Source organism: Stegostoma tigrinum, unplaced genomic scaffold, assembly GCF_030684315.1.
Source record: "Stegostoma tigrinum isolate sSteTig4 unplaced genomic scaffold, sSteTig4.hap1 scaffold_112, whole genome shotgun sequence".
NCBI classification, from domain to species: Eukaryota; Metazoa; Chordata; class Chondrichthyes; order Orectolobiformes; family Stegostomatidae; genus Stegostoma; species Stegostoma tigrinum.
Window position 1 is genome coordinate 569,632 of NW_026728063.1, and position 14,245 is coordinate 583,876.

Sequence of the window (14,245 nt, forward strand, 5' to 3'; positions counted from 1 at the left end):
ACTGCATCTCACTTCACTCAGTCACTGCATCACATTTCCCACAGTCACTGCATCTCCGTTCCTCAATCACTGCATGCCATTTCACTCAGTCTCTGCATCCCATTTCACCTCAGTCACTGCATCCCATTACCATCAGTGACTACATCCGATTACCCTCAGTCACTGCATCCCAGTACGCTCAGTCACAGCATCCCATTTCCCTCAGACAGTGCACCTGATTTCCATCAGTCACTGCATCCCATTTCCCTCAGTCATTGCATCTCATTTCACTCAGTCACTGCATCCCATTTCCCACAGGCACTGCATCACATTTCAATCAGTCACTGCATCACATTTCACTCAGTCACTGCATCCCATTTCACTCAGTCACTGCATCCCATTTCCATCAGTCACTGCATCCCATTTCACTCAGTCACTGCACCCCAAGCCCGCTCGGGCACTGCATCCCTATTAACTCAGTCACTCCTTCCCAGTACCTCAGTCACTGCATCCCATGTCCCACAGTAACTGCATCACATTTCCATCAGGCACTGCAGCGCATGTCACTCTGTCACTGCATCCAATTTCCATCAGTCACTGCATCTCATTTCACTAATTCACTGCATCCCATTTCCCTCAGTCACTGCATCCCATGTCCATGTCTCACAGGATCCGATGTCCCTCAGTCACTGCATCCCATTTCACTCAGTCAGTGCGTCCTTTTTCGGTCAGTCACTGCATCCCATTTCACTCAGTCACTGCACCCCAAGCCCGCTCGGGCACTTATTCCCTATTAACTCAGTCACTCCTTCCCAGTACCCCAGTCACTGCATCCCATGTCCCTCAGTCACTGCATCTCATTTCACTCAGTCACTGCATCCCATTTCACACAGTCAGTGCGTCCCTTTTCGATCAGGCACTGTATCCCATTTCCCTCAGTCACTGCACCCCAAGCCCGCTCGGGCACTGATTCACTATTAACTCAGTCACTCCTTCCCAGTACCTCTGTCACTGCATCCCATGTCCCTCAGTCAGTGCACCCCATGTCCCTCAGTCACTGCATCCCATGTCCCTCAGTCACTGCATCCCATGTCTCTCAGTCACTGCATCCCATGTCCCTCAGTCACTGCATCCCATTCCACTCACCCACTGCATCACAGTTCACTCAGTGACTGAATCACAGTTCACTCAGTCACTGCATCCCATTGTCCTCAGTCACTGCAGCACATTTCCATCAGTCACTGCATCCCATTTCCCACAGTCACTGCATCTCCGTTCCTCAATCACTGCATGCCATTTCACTCAGTCTCTGCAGCCCATTTCACCTCAGTCACTGCATCCCATTACCATCAGTCACTACATCCCGTTACCCTCAGTTACTGCAACCCAGTACGCTCAGTCACAGCATCCCATTTCCCTCAGACACTGCATCTGATTTCCATCAGTCACTGCATCCCATTTCCCTCAGTCATTGCATCCTATTTCCCACATTCACTGCATCTCCTATCCCTCATTCACTGCATCCCATTAACCACAGTCACTGCATCGCGTTACCCTCAGTCACTGCATCAAATTACCCTCAGTCAGAGCATCCCATTTCCCACATTCACTGCATCTCCTTTCCCTCAGTCAATGCGTCACATTCCACTGAGTCACTGCATCCCATTCCACAGTGTCACAGCATCCCATTTCACTCAGTGACTGCAACCCATTACCCTCAGTCACTGCATCCCATTTCCATCAGTCAATGCGTCCCATTCATCTCAGTCACTGAATCCCATTTCCCTCATTCACTGCATCCCATTTCCCTCAGTCACTGCATCCCATTCCCCACAGTAACTGCATCCCATTCCCATCAGTCACTGCATCCCATTTCCATCAGTCACTGAATCCCATTTATCTCAGTCACTGCATCTCATTCCCCACAGTCACTGCATCCCATTGTCCTCAGTCACTGCATCCCATTACCCTCAGTCGCTGCATCCCACCTCACTCAGTCACTGCATCCCATTTCACACAGTCACTGCATCCCATTTCCCTCAGTCACTGCATACCATTTCCATCAGTCACTGCATCCCAGTTCACTCAGTCTCGGCATCTCATTTCCCTCAGTCAATGCATCCCATTTCCCTCAGTCACTGCATCCCATTTCCCTCAGTCACTGCATCCCATTTCCTCAGTCACTGCATCTCCTTTCAACAGTCACGGCAATCCCATTTCACTCAGTCACTGCATCCCATTTCACTCAGTCACTGCATCTCCTTTCCATCAGTCACTGCGTCCCATTTCACTTAGTCACTGCGTCCCATTTCCATCAATCACTGCATCCCATTTCCCAGTCACTGCATCCCATTTCCCTCAGTCACTGCATCCCATTTCCCTCAGTCACTGCATCCCATTGACCTCAGTCACTGCATCCCATTGTCCTCAGTCACTGCATCCCATTACCCTCAGTCACCGCATCCCACCTCACTCAGTCACTGCATCCCATTTCACTCAGTCACTGCATCCCATTTCACTCAGTCACTGCATCCCATTAACTTCAGTCGCAGGATCCCATTTCAAACAGACACTGCATCCCATTTCCGTCACTCACTGCATCCCATTTCTCTCAGTCACTGCATCCCATTTCCCTCAGTCACTGCTTCCCATTTCACTCAGTCACTGCATCCCATTTCACTCAGTCACTGCATCCCATTTCACTCAGTCACTGCATCCCATTTCACTCAGTCACTGCAACACATTTCACTCACTGACTGCATCCCATTTCACTCAGTAACTGAATCACATTTCAAGTAGTCACTGCATCCCATTTCACTCAGTAACTGAATCACATTTCAAGTAGTCACTGCATCCCATTTCATTCAGCCTCTGCATCACATTTAACTCAGTCACTGCATCCCATTCCCCACAGTCACTGCATCCCATTCCCTTCAGTCACTGCATCCCATTTCACTCAGTCACTGAATCCCATTTATCTCAGTCACTGCATCCCATTCCCCACAGTCACTGCATCCCATTCCCCACAACATGGCATCCCATTCACTTGAGTCGCAGCATCCCATTTCAAACAGACACTGCATCTCCTTTCCCTCAGTCACTGCATCGCTATTCACACAGCCACTGCATCCCAGTTCACACAGCCACTGCATCTCATTTCACACAGCCACTGCATCCCATTTCACTCAGTCACTGCGTCCCATTTCCCATAGTCACTGCATCCCATTTCCCAGTCACTGCATCCCATTTCCCTCAGTCACTGCATCCCATTTCCCTCAGTCACAGCATCCCATTACCCTCAGTCACTGCATCCTATTTTCCTCAGTCACTGCATCCCATTGCCCTCAGTCACTGCATCCCATGACCTTCAGTCGCAGGATCCCATTTCCAACAGACACTGCATTCCATTTCCGTCAGTCACTGCATCCCATTTCCCTCAGTCACTGCATACCATTTCCATCAGTCACTGCATCCCAGTTCACTCAATCTCGGCATCTCATTTTCCTCAGTCACTGCATCCCATTTCCCTCAGTCACTGCATCCCATTTCCCTCAGTCACTGCATCCCATGTCCTCAGTCACTGCATCTCCTTTCCACAGTCAGGGCAATCCCATTTCACTCAATCACTGCATCCCCATTTCCATCAGTCACTGCATTCCATTTCCCTCAGTCACTGCATCCCATTTCCCTCAGTCACTGCATCCCATTTCCTCAGTCACTGCATCCCATTTCCTCAGTCATGGCAATCCCATTTCACTCAGTCACTGCATCCCATTTCACTCAGTCACTGTATCTCCTTTCCATCAGTCACTGCGTCCCATTTCACTTAGTCACTGCGTCCCATTTCCATCAATCACTGCATCCCATTTCCCAGTCACTGCATCCCATTTCCCTCAGTCACTGCATCCCATTTCCCTCAGTCACTGCATCCCATTGTCCTCAGTCACTGTATCCCATTGTCCTCAGTCACTGCATCCCATTGTCCTCAGTCACTGCATCCCATTACCCTCAGTCACCGCATCCCACCTCACTCAGTCACTGCAACACATTTCACTCACTGACTGCATCCCATTTCACTCAGTAACTGAATCACATTTCAAGTAGTCACTGCATCCCATTTCATTCAGCCTCTGCATCACATTTAACTCAGTCACTGCATCCCATTCCCCACAGTCACTGCATCCCATTCCCTTCAGTCACTGCATCCCATTTCACTCAGTCACTGAATCCCATTTATCTCAGTCACTGCATCCCATTCCCCACAACATGGCATCCCATTCACTTGAGTCGCAGCATCCCATTTCAAACAGACACTGCATCTCCTTTCCCTCAGTCACTGCATCGCTATTCACACAGCCACTGCATCCCAGTTCACACAGCCACTGCATCCCATTTCACACAGCCACTGCATCCCATTTCACTCAGTCACTGCGTCCCATTTCCCATAGTCACTGCATCCCATTTCCCAGTCACTGCATCCCATTTCCCTCAGTCACTGCATCCCATTTCCCTCAGTCACAGCATCCCATTACCCTCAGTCACTGCATCCTATTTTCCTCAGTCACTGCATCCCATTGCCCTCAGTCACTGCATCCCATTACCCTCAGTCACTGCATCCCATTACCTTCAGTCGCAGGATCCCATTTCCAACAGACACTGCATTCCATTTCCGTCAGTCACTGCATCCCATTTCCCTCAGTCACTGCATACCATTTCCATCAGTCACTGCATCCCAGTTCACTCAATCTCGGCATCTCATTTTCCTCAGTCACTGCATCCCATTTCCCTCAGTCACTGAATCCCATTTCCCTCAGTCACTGCATCCCATGTCCTCAGTCACTGCATCTCCTTTCCACAGTCAGGGCAATCCCATTTCACTCAATCACTGCATCCCCATTTCCATCAGTCACTGCATTCCATTTCCCTCAGTCACTGCATCCCATTTCCCTCAGTCACTGCATCCCATTTCCTCAGTCACTGCATCTCCTTTCCACAGTCATGGCAATCCCATTTCACTCAGTCACTGCATCCCATTTCACTCAGTCACTGTATCTCCTTTCCATCAGTCACTGCGTCCCATTTCACTTAGTCACTGCGTCCCATTTCCATCAATCACTGCATCCCATTTCCCAGTCACTGCATCCCATTTCCCTCAGTCACTGCATCCCATTTCCCTCAGTCACTGCATCCCATTGTCCTCAGTCACTGCATCCCATTGTCCTCAGTCACTGCATCCCATTGTCCTCAGTCACCGCATCCCACCTCACTCAGTCACTGCATCCCATTTCACTCAGTCACTGCATCCCATTGTCCTCAGTCACTGCATCCCATTACCCTCAGTCACCGCATCCCACCTCACTCAGTCACTGCATCCCATTTCACTCAGTCACTGCATCCCATTTCACTCAGTCACTGCATCCCATTAACTTCAGTCGCAGGATCCCATTTCAAACAGACACTGCATCCCATTTCCGTCACTCACTGCATCCCATTTCTCTCCGTCACTGCATACCACTTCCATCAGTCACTGCATCCCGTTCACTCACTCTCGGCATCTCATTTCCCTCAGTCTCGGCATCTCATTTCCCTCAGTCACTGCATCCCATTTCCCTCAGTCACTGCATCCCATTTCACTCAGTCACTGCATCCCATTTCACTCAGTCACTGCAACACATTTCACTCAGTCACTGCATCCCATTTCACTCAGTAACTGAATCACATTTCACTCAGTCACTGCACCCCATTTCAAGTAGTCACTGTATCCCATTTCATTCAGCCTCTGCAACACATTTAACTCAGTCAGTGCATCCCATTTCACTCAGTCACTGCATCCCATTTCCATTAGTCACTCCATCCCATTTCCCTCAGTCACTGCACCCCAAGCCCGCTCGGGCACTGCATCCCTATTAACTCAGTCACTCCTTCCCAGTACCTCAGTCACTGCATCCCATGTCCCACAGTAACTGCATCACATTTCCATCAGGCACTGCAGCGCATGTCACTCTGTCACTGCATCCAATTTCCATCAGTCACTGCATCTCATTTCACTAATTCACTGCATCCCATTTCCCTCAGTCACTGCATCCCATGTCCATGTCTCACAGGATCCGATGTCCCTCAGTCACTGCATCCCATTTCACACAGTCAGTGCGTCCCTTTTCGATCAGGCACTGTACCCAATTTCCCTCAGTCACTGCACCCCAAGCCCGCTCGGGCACTGATTCCCTATTAACTCAGTCACTCCTTCCCAGTACCTCTGTCACTGCATCCCATGTCCCTCAGTCAGTGCATCCCATGTCCTTCAGTCACTGCATCCCATGTCCCTCAGTCACTGCATCTCACTTCACTCTGTCATTGCATCCCATTCCACTCACCCACTGCATCACAGTTCACTCAGTGACTGAATCACAGTTCACTCAGTCACTGCATCCCATTGTCCTCAGTCACTGCATCACATTTCCATCAGTCACTGCATCCCATTTCCCACAGTCACTGCATCTCCGTTCCTCAATCACTGCATGCCATTTCACTCAGTCTCTGCAGCCCATTTCACCTCAGTCACTGCATCCCATTTCCCTCAGACACTGCATCTGATTTCCATCAGTCACTGCATCTGATTTCCATCAGTCATTGCATCCAATTTCCCACATTCACTGCATCTCCTATCCCTCATTCACTGCATCCCATTAACCACAGTCACTGCATCGCGTTACCCTCAGTCACTGCATCACATTACCCTCAGTCAGAGCATCCCATTTCCCACATTCACTGCATCCCCTTTCTCTCAGTCAATGGGTCACATTCCACTGAGTCACTGCATCCCATTCCACAGTGTCACAGCATCCCATTTCACTCAGTGACTGCAACCCATTACCCTCAGTCACTGCATCCCATTTCCCTCAGTCACTGCATCCCATTGTCCTCAGTCACTGCATCCCATTGTCCTCAGTCACTGCATCCCATTACCCTCAGTCACCGCACCCCACCTCACTCAGTCACTGCATCCTATTTCACTCAGTCACTGCATCCCATTTCACTCAGTCACTGCATCCCATTAACTTCAGTCGCAGGATCCCATTTCAAACAGACACTGCATCCCATTTCCGTCACTCACTGCATCCCATTTCTCTCAGTCACTGCATACCATTTCCATCAGTCACTGCATCCCGTTCACTCACTCTCGGCATCTCATTTCCCTCAGTCTCGGCATCTCATTTCCCTCAGTCACTGCATCCCATTTCCCTCAGTCACTGCATCCCATGTCCGTGTGTCACAGGATCCGATGTCCCTCAGTCAGTGCATCACATTTCATTCAGTCAGTGCATCCCTTTTCGGTCAGGCACTGTATCCCATTTCCCTCAGTCACTGCAGCCTAAGCCCGCTCGGGCACTGATTCCCTATTAACTCAGCCACTCCTTCACAGCACCTCTGTCACTGCATCCCATGTCCGTGTGTCACTGCATCCCATGTCCGTGTGTCACTGCATCCCATGTCCCTCAGTCACTGCATCCCATGTCCGTGTGTCACTGCATCCCAGGTCCGTGTGTCACTGCATCCCATGTCCCTCAGTCACTGCATCCCATGTCCCTCAGTCACTGCATCCCATTTCACTCTGACAGTGCGTCCTTTTTCGGTCAGGCACTGTATCCCATTTCTATCAGTCACTGCACCCCAACCCGCTCGGGCACTGATTCCCTATTAACTCAGCCACTCCTTCCCAGTACCTCTGTCACTGCATCCCATGTCCCTCAGTCACTGCATCCCATGTCCCTCAGTCACTGCATCCCATGTCCCTCAGTCACTGCATCCCATGTCCCTCAGTCACTGCATCCCATGTCCCTCAGTGACTGCATCTCACTTCACTCAGTCACTGCATCACATTTCCCACAGTCACTGCATCTCCGTTCCTCAATCACTGCATGCCATTTCACTCAGTCTCTGCATCCCATTTCACCTCAGTCACTGCATCCCATTACCATCAGTGACTACATCCGATTACCCTCAGTCACTGCATCCCAGTACGCTCAGTCACAGCATCCCATTTCCCTCAGACAGTGCACCTGATTTCCATCAGTCACTGCATCCCATTTCCCTCAGTCACTGCATCACATTTCACTCAGTCACTGCATCCCATTTCACTCAGTCACTGCATCCCATTTCCATCAGTCACTACATCCCATTTCACTCAGTCACTGCACCCCAAGCCCGCTCGGGCACTGCATCCCTATTAACTCAGTCACTCCTTCCCAGTACCTCAGTCACTGCATCCCATGTCCCACAGTAACTGCATCACATTTCCATCAGGCACTGCAGCGCATGTCACTCTGTCACTGCATCCAATTTCCATCAGTCACTGCATCTCATTTCACTAATTCACTGCATCCCATTTCCCTCAGTCACTGCATCCCATGTCCATGTCTCACAGGATCCGATGTCCCTCAGTCACTGCATCCCATTTCACTCAGTCAGTGCGTCCTTTTTCGGTCAGTCACTGCATCCCATTTCACTCAGTCACTGCACCCCAAGCCCGCTCGGGCACTTATTCCCTATTAACTCAGTCACTCCTTCCCAGTACCCCAGTCACTGCATCCCATGTCCCTCAGTCACTGCATCTCATTTCACTCAGTCACTGCATCCCATTTCACACAGTCAGTGCGTCCCTTTTCGATCAGGCACTGTATCCCATTTCCCTCAGTCACTGCACCCCAAGCCCGCTCGGGCACTGATTCACTATTAACTCAGTCACTCCTTCCCAGTACCTCTGTCACTGCATCCCATGTCCCTCAGTCAGTGCACCCCATGTCCCTCAGTCACTGCATCCCATGTCCCTCAGTCACTGCATCCCATGTCTCTCAGTCACTGCATCCCATGTCCCTCAGTCACTGCATCCCATTCCACTCACCCACTGCATCACAGTTCACTCAGTGACTGAATCACAGTTCACTCAGTCACTGCATCCCATTGTCCTCAGTCACTGCAGCACATTTCCATCAGTCACTGCATCCCATTTCCCACAGTCACTGCATCTCCGTTCCTCAATCACTGCATGCCATTTCACTCAGTCTCTGCAGCCCATTTCACCTCAGTCACTGCATCCCATTACCATCAGTCACTACATCCCGTTACCCTCAGTCACTGCAACCCAGTACGCTCAGTCACAGCATCCCATTTCCCTCAGACACTGCATCTGATTTCCATCAGTCACTGCATCCCATTTCCCTCAGTCATTGCATCCTATTTCCCACATTCACTGCATCTCCTATCCCTCATTCACTGCATCCCATTAACCACAGTCACTGCATCGCGTTACCCTCAGTCACTGCATCAAATTACCCTCAGTCAGAGCATCCTATTTCCCACATTCACTGCATCTCCTTTCCCTCAGTCAATGCGTCACATTCCACTGAGTCACTGCATCCCATTCCACAGTGTCACAGCATCCCATTTCACTCAGTGACTGCAACCCATTACCCTCAGTCACTGCATCCCATTTCCATCAGTCAATGCGTCCCATTCATCTCAGTCACTGAATCCCATTTCCCTCATTCACTGCATCCCATTTCCCTCAGTCACTGCATCCCATTCCCCACAGTCACTGCATCCCATTCCCATCAGTCACTGCATCCCATTTCCATCAGTCACTGAATCCCATTTATCTCAGTCACTGCATCTCATTCCCCACAGTCACTGCATCCCATTGTCCTCAGTCACTGCATCCCATTACCCTCAGTCACTGCATCCCACCTCACTCAGTCACTGCATCCCATTTCACTCAGTCACTGCATCCCATTTCCCTCAGTCACTGCATACCATTTCCATCAGTCACTGCATCCCAGTTCACACAGTCTCGGCATCTCATTTCCCTCAGTCAATGCATCCCATTTCCCTCAGTCACTGCATCCCATTTCCCTCAGTCACTGCATCCCATTTCCTCAGTCACTGCATCTCCTTTCAACAGTCACGGCAATCCCATTTCACTCAGTCACTGCATCCCATTTCACTCAGTCACTGCATCTCCTTTCCATCAGTCACTGCGTCCCATTTCACTCAGTCACTGCGTCCCATTTCCATCAATCACTGCATCCCATTTCCCAGTCACTGCATCCCATTTCCCTCAGTCACTGCATCCCATTTCCCTCAGTCACTGCATCCCATTGTCCTCAGTCACTGCATCCCATTGTCCTCAGTCACTGCATCCCATTACCCTCAGTCACCGCATCCCACCTCACTCAGTCACTGCATCCCATTTCACTCAGTCACTGCATCCCATTTCACTCAGTCACTGCATCCCATTAACTTCAGTCGCAGGATCCCATTTCAAACAGACACTGCATCCCATTTCCGTCACTCACTGCATCCCATTTCTCTCAGTCACTGCATCCCATTTCCCTCAGTCACTGCTTCCCATTTCACTCAGTCACTGCATCCCATTTCACTCAGTCACTGCATCCCATTTCACTCAGTCACTGCAACACATTTCACTCACTGACTGCATCCCATTTCACTCAGTAACTGAATCACATTTCAAGTAGTCACTGCATCCCATTTCATACAGCCTCTGCATCACATTTAACTCAGTCACTGAATCCCATTCCCCACAGTCACTGCATCCCATTCCCTTCAGTCACTGCATCCCATTTCACTCAGTCACTGAATCCCATTTATCTCAGTCACTGCATCCCATTCCCCACAGTCACTGCATCCCATTCCCCACAACATGGCATCCCATTCACTTGAGTCGCAGCATCCCATTTCAAACAGACACTGCATCTCCTTTCCCTCAGTCACTGCATCGCTATTCACACAGCCACTGCATCCCAGTTCACACAGCCACTGCATCCCATTTCACACAGCCTCTGCATCCCATTTCACTCAGTCACTGCGTCCCATTTCCCATAGTCACTGCATCCCATTTCCCAGTCACTGCATCCCATTTCCCTCAGTCACTGCATCCCATTTCCCTCAGTCACAGCATCCCATTACCCTCAGTCACTGCATCCTATTTTCCTCAGTCACTGCATCCCATTGCCCTCAGTCACTGCATCCCATTACCCTCAGTCACTGCATCCCATTACCTTCAGTCGCAGGATCCCATTTCCAACAGACACTGCATTCCATTTCCGTCAGTCACTGCATCCCATTTCCCTCAGTCACTGCATACCATTTCCATCAGTCACTGCATCCCAGTTCACTCAATCTCGGCATCTCATTTTCCTCAGTCACTGCATCCCATTTCCCTCAGTCACTGCATCCCATTTCCCTCAGTCACTGCATCCCATGTCCTCAGTCACTGCATCTCCTTTCCACAGTCAGGGCAATCCCATTTCACTCAATAACTGCATCCCCATTTCCATCAGTCACTGCATTCCATTTCCCTCAGTCACTGCATCCCATTTCCCTCAGTCACTGCATCCCATTTCCTCAGTCACTGCATCTCCTTTCCACAGTCATGGCAATCCCATTTCACTCAGTCACTGCATCCCATTTCACTCAGTCACTGTATCTCCTTTCCATCAGTCACTGCGTCCCATTTCACTTAGTCACTGCGTCCCATTTCCATCAATCACTGCATCCCATTTCCCAGTCACTGCATCCCATTTCCCTCAGTCACTGCATCCTATTTCCCTCAGTCACTGCATCCCATTGTCCTCAGTCACTGCATCCCATTGCCCTCAGTCACTGCATCCCATTGTCCTCAGTCACTGCATCCCATTACCCTCAGTCACCGCATCCCACCTCACTCAGTCACTGCATCCCATTTCACTCAGTCACTGCATCCCATTTCACTCAGTCACTGCATCCCATTTCACTCAGTCACTGCATCCCATTAACTTCAGTCGCAGGATCCCATTTCAAACAGACACTGCATCCCATTTCCGTCACTCACTGCATCCCATTTCTCTCAGTCACTGCATCCCATTTCCCTCAGTCACTGCTTCCCATTTCACTCAGTCACTGCATCCCATTTCACTCAGTCACTGCATCCCATTTCACTCAGTCACTGCAACACATTTCACTCACTGACTGCATCCCATTTCACTCAGTAACTGAATCACATTTCAAGTAGTCACTGCATCCCATTTCATTCAGCCTCTGCATCACATTTAACTCAGTCACTGCATCCCATTCCCCACAGTCACTGCATCCCATTCCCTTCAGTCACTGCATCCCATTTCACTCAGTCACTGAATCCCATTTATCTCAGTCACTGCATCCCATTCCCCACAGTCACTGCATCCCATTCCCCACAACATGGCATCCCATTCACTTGAGTCGCAGCATCCCATTTCAAACAGACACTGCATCTCCTTTCCCTCAGTCACTGCATCGCTATTCACACAGCCACTGCATCCCAGTTCACACAGCCACTGCATCCCATTTCACACAGCCACTGCATCCCATTTCACTCAGTCACTGCGTCCCATTTCCCATAGTCACTGCATCCCATTTCCCAGTCACTGCATCCCATTTCCCTCAGTCACTGCATCCCATTTCCCTCAGTCACAGCATCCCATTACCCTCAGTCACTGCATCCTATTTTCCTCAGTCACTGCATCCCATTGCCCTCAGTCACTGCATCCCATTACCCTCAGTCACTGCATCCCATTACCTTCAGTCGCAGGATCCCATTTCCAACAGACACTGCATTCCATTTCCGTCAGTCACTGCATCCCATTTCCCTCAGTCACTGCATACCATTTCCATCAGTCACTGCATCCCAGTTCACTCAATCTCGGCATCTCATTTTCCTCAGTCACTGCATCCCATTTCCCTCAGTCACTGAATCCCATTTCCCTCAGTCACTGCATCCCATGTCCTCAGTCACTGCATCTCCTTTCCACAGTCAGGGCAATCCCATTTCACTCAATCACTGCATCCCCATTTCCATCAGTCACTGCATTCCATTTCCCTCAGTCACTGCATCCCATTTCCTCAGTCACTGCATCTCCTTTCCACAGTCATGGCAATCCGATTTCACTCAGTCACTGCATCCCATTTCACTCAGTCACTGTATCTCCTTTCCATCAGTCACTGCGTCCCATTTCACTTAGTCACTGCGTCCCATTTCCATCAATCACTGCATCCCATTTCCCAGTCACTGCATCCCATTTCCCTCAGTCACTGCATCCCATTTCCCTCAGTCACTGCATCCCATTGTCCTCAGTCACTGCATCCCATTGTCCTCAGTCACTGCATCCCATTGTCCTCAGTCACTGCATCCCATTACCCTCAGTCACCGCATCCCACCTCACTCAGTCACTGCATCCCATTTCACTCAGTCACTGCATCCCATTTCACTCAGTCACTGCATCCCATTAACTTCAGTCGCAGGATCCCATTTCAAACAGACACTGCATCCCATTTCCGTCACTCACTGCATCCCATTTCTCTCAGTCACTGCATACCACTTCCATCAGTCACTGCATCCCGTTCACTCACTCTCGGCATCTCATTTCCCTCAGTCTCGGCATCTCATTTCCCTCAGTCACTGCATCCCATTTCCCTCAGTCACTGCATCCCATTTCACTCAGTCACTGCATCCCATTTCACTCAGTCTGTGCGTCCCTTTTCGGTCAGGCACTGTCTCCCATTTCCCTCAGTCACTGCACCCCAAGCCTGCTCGGGCACTGCATCCCTATTAACTCAGTCACTCCTTCCCAGTACCTCTGTCACTACATCCCATGTCCCTCAGTCAGTGCATCCCATTCCCCTCAGTCACTGCATCCCATTACCCTGAGTCACAGTATGCCATTTCCCACAGTCACTGCATCTCCTTTCCCTCAGTCACTGCATCCCATGTCCCTCAGTCACTCCTACCCAGTACCTCAGTCACTGCATCCCATTTCCCTCAGTTACTGCATCACATTTCCATCAGACACTGCAGCTCATGCCACTCTGTCACTGCATCTCATTTCCATCAGACACTGCATCTCATTTCACTCATTCACTGCATCCCATTTCACGCAGTCACTGCATCACATTTCACTCAGTCACTGCATCCCATTTCACTCAGTCACTGCATCCCATTCCACTCAGTCACTGCATCCCATTCCACTCAGTCACTGCATCCCATTCCACTCAGTCACTGCATCCTATTTCACTCAGTCAGTGCGTCACATTTCACTCAGTCAGTGCGTCACATTTCACTCAGGCACTGTATCCCATTTCCCTAAGTCACTGCACCCCAAGCCCGCTCGGGCACTGCATCCCTATTAACTCAGTCACTCCTTCCCAGTACCTCAGTCACTGCATCCATTTCCATCAG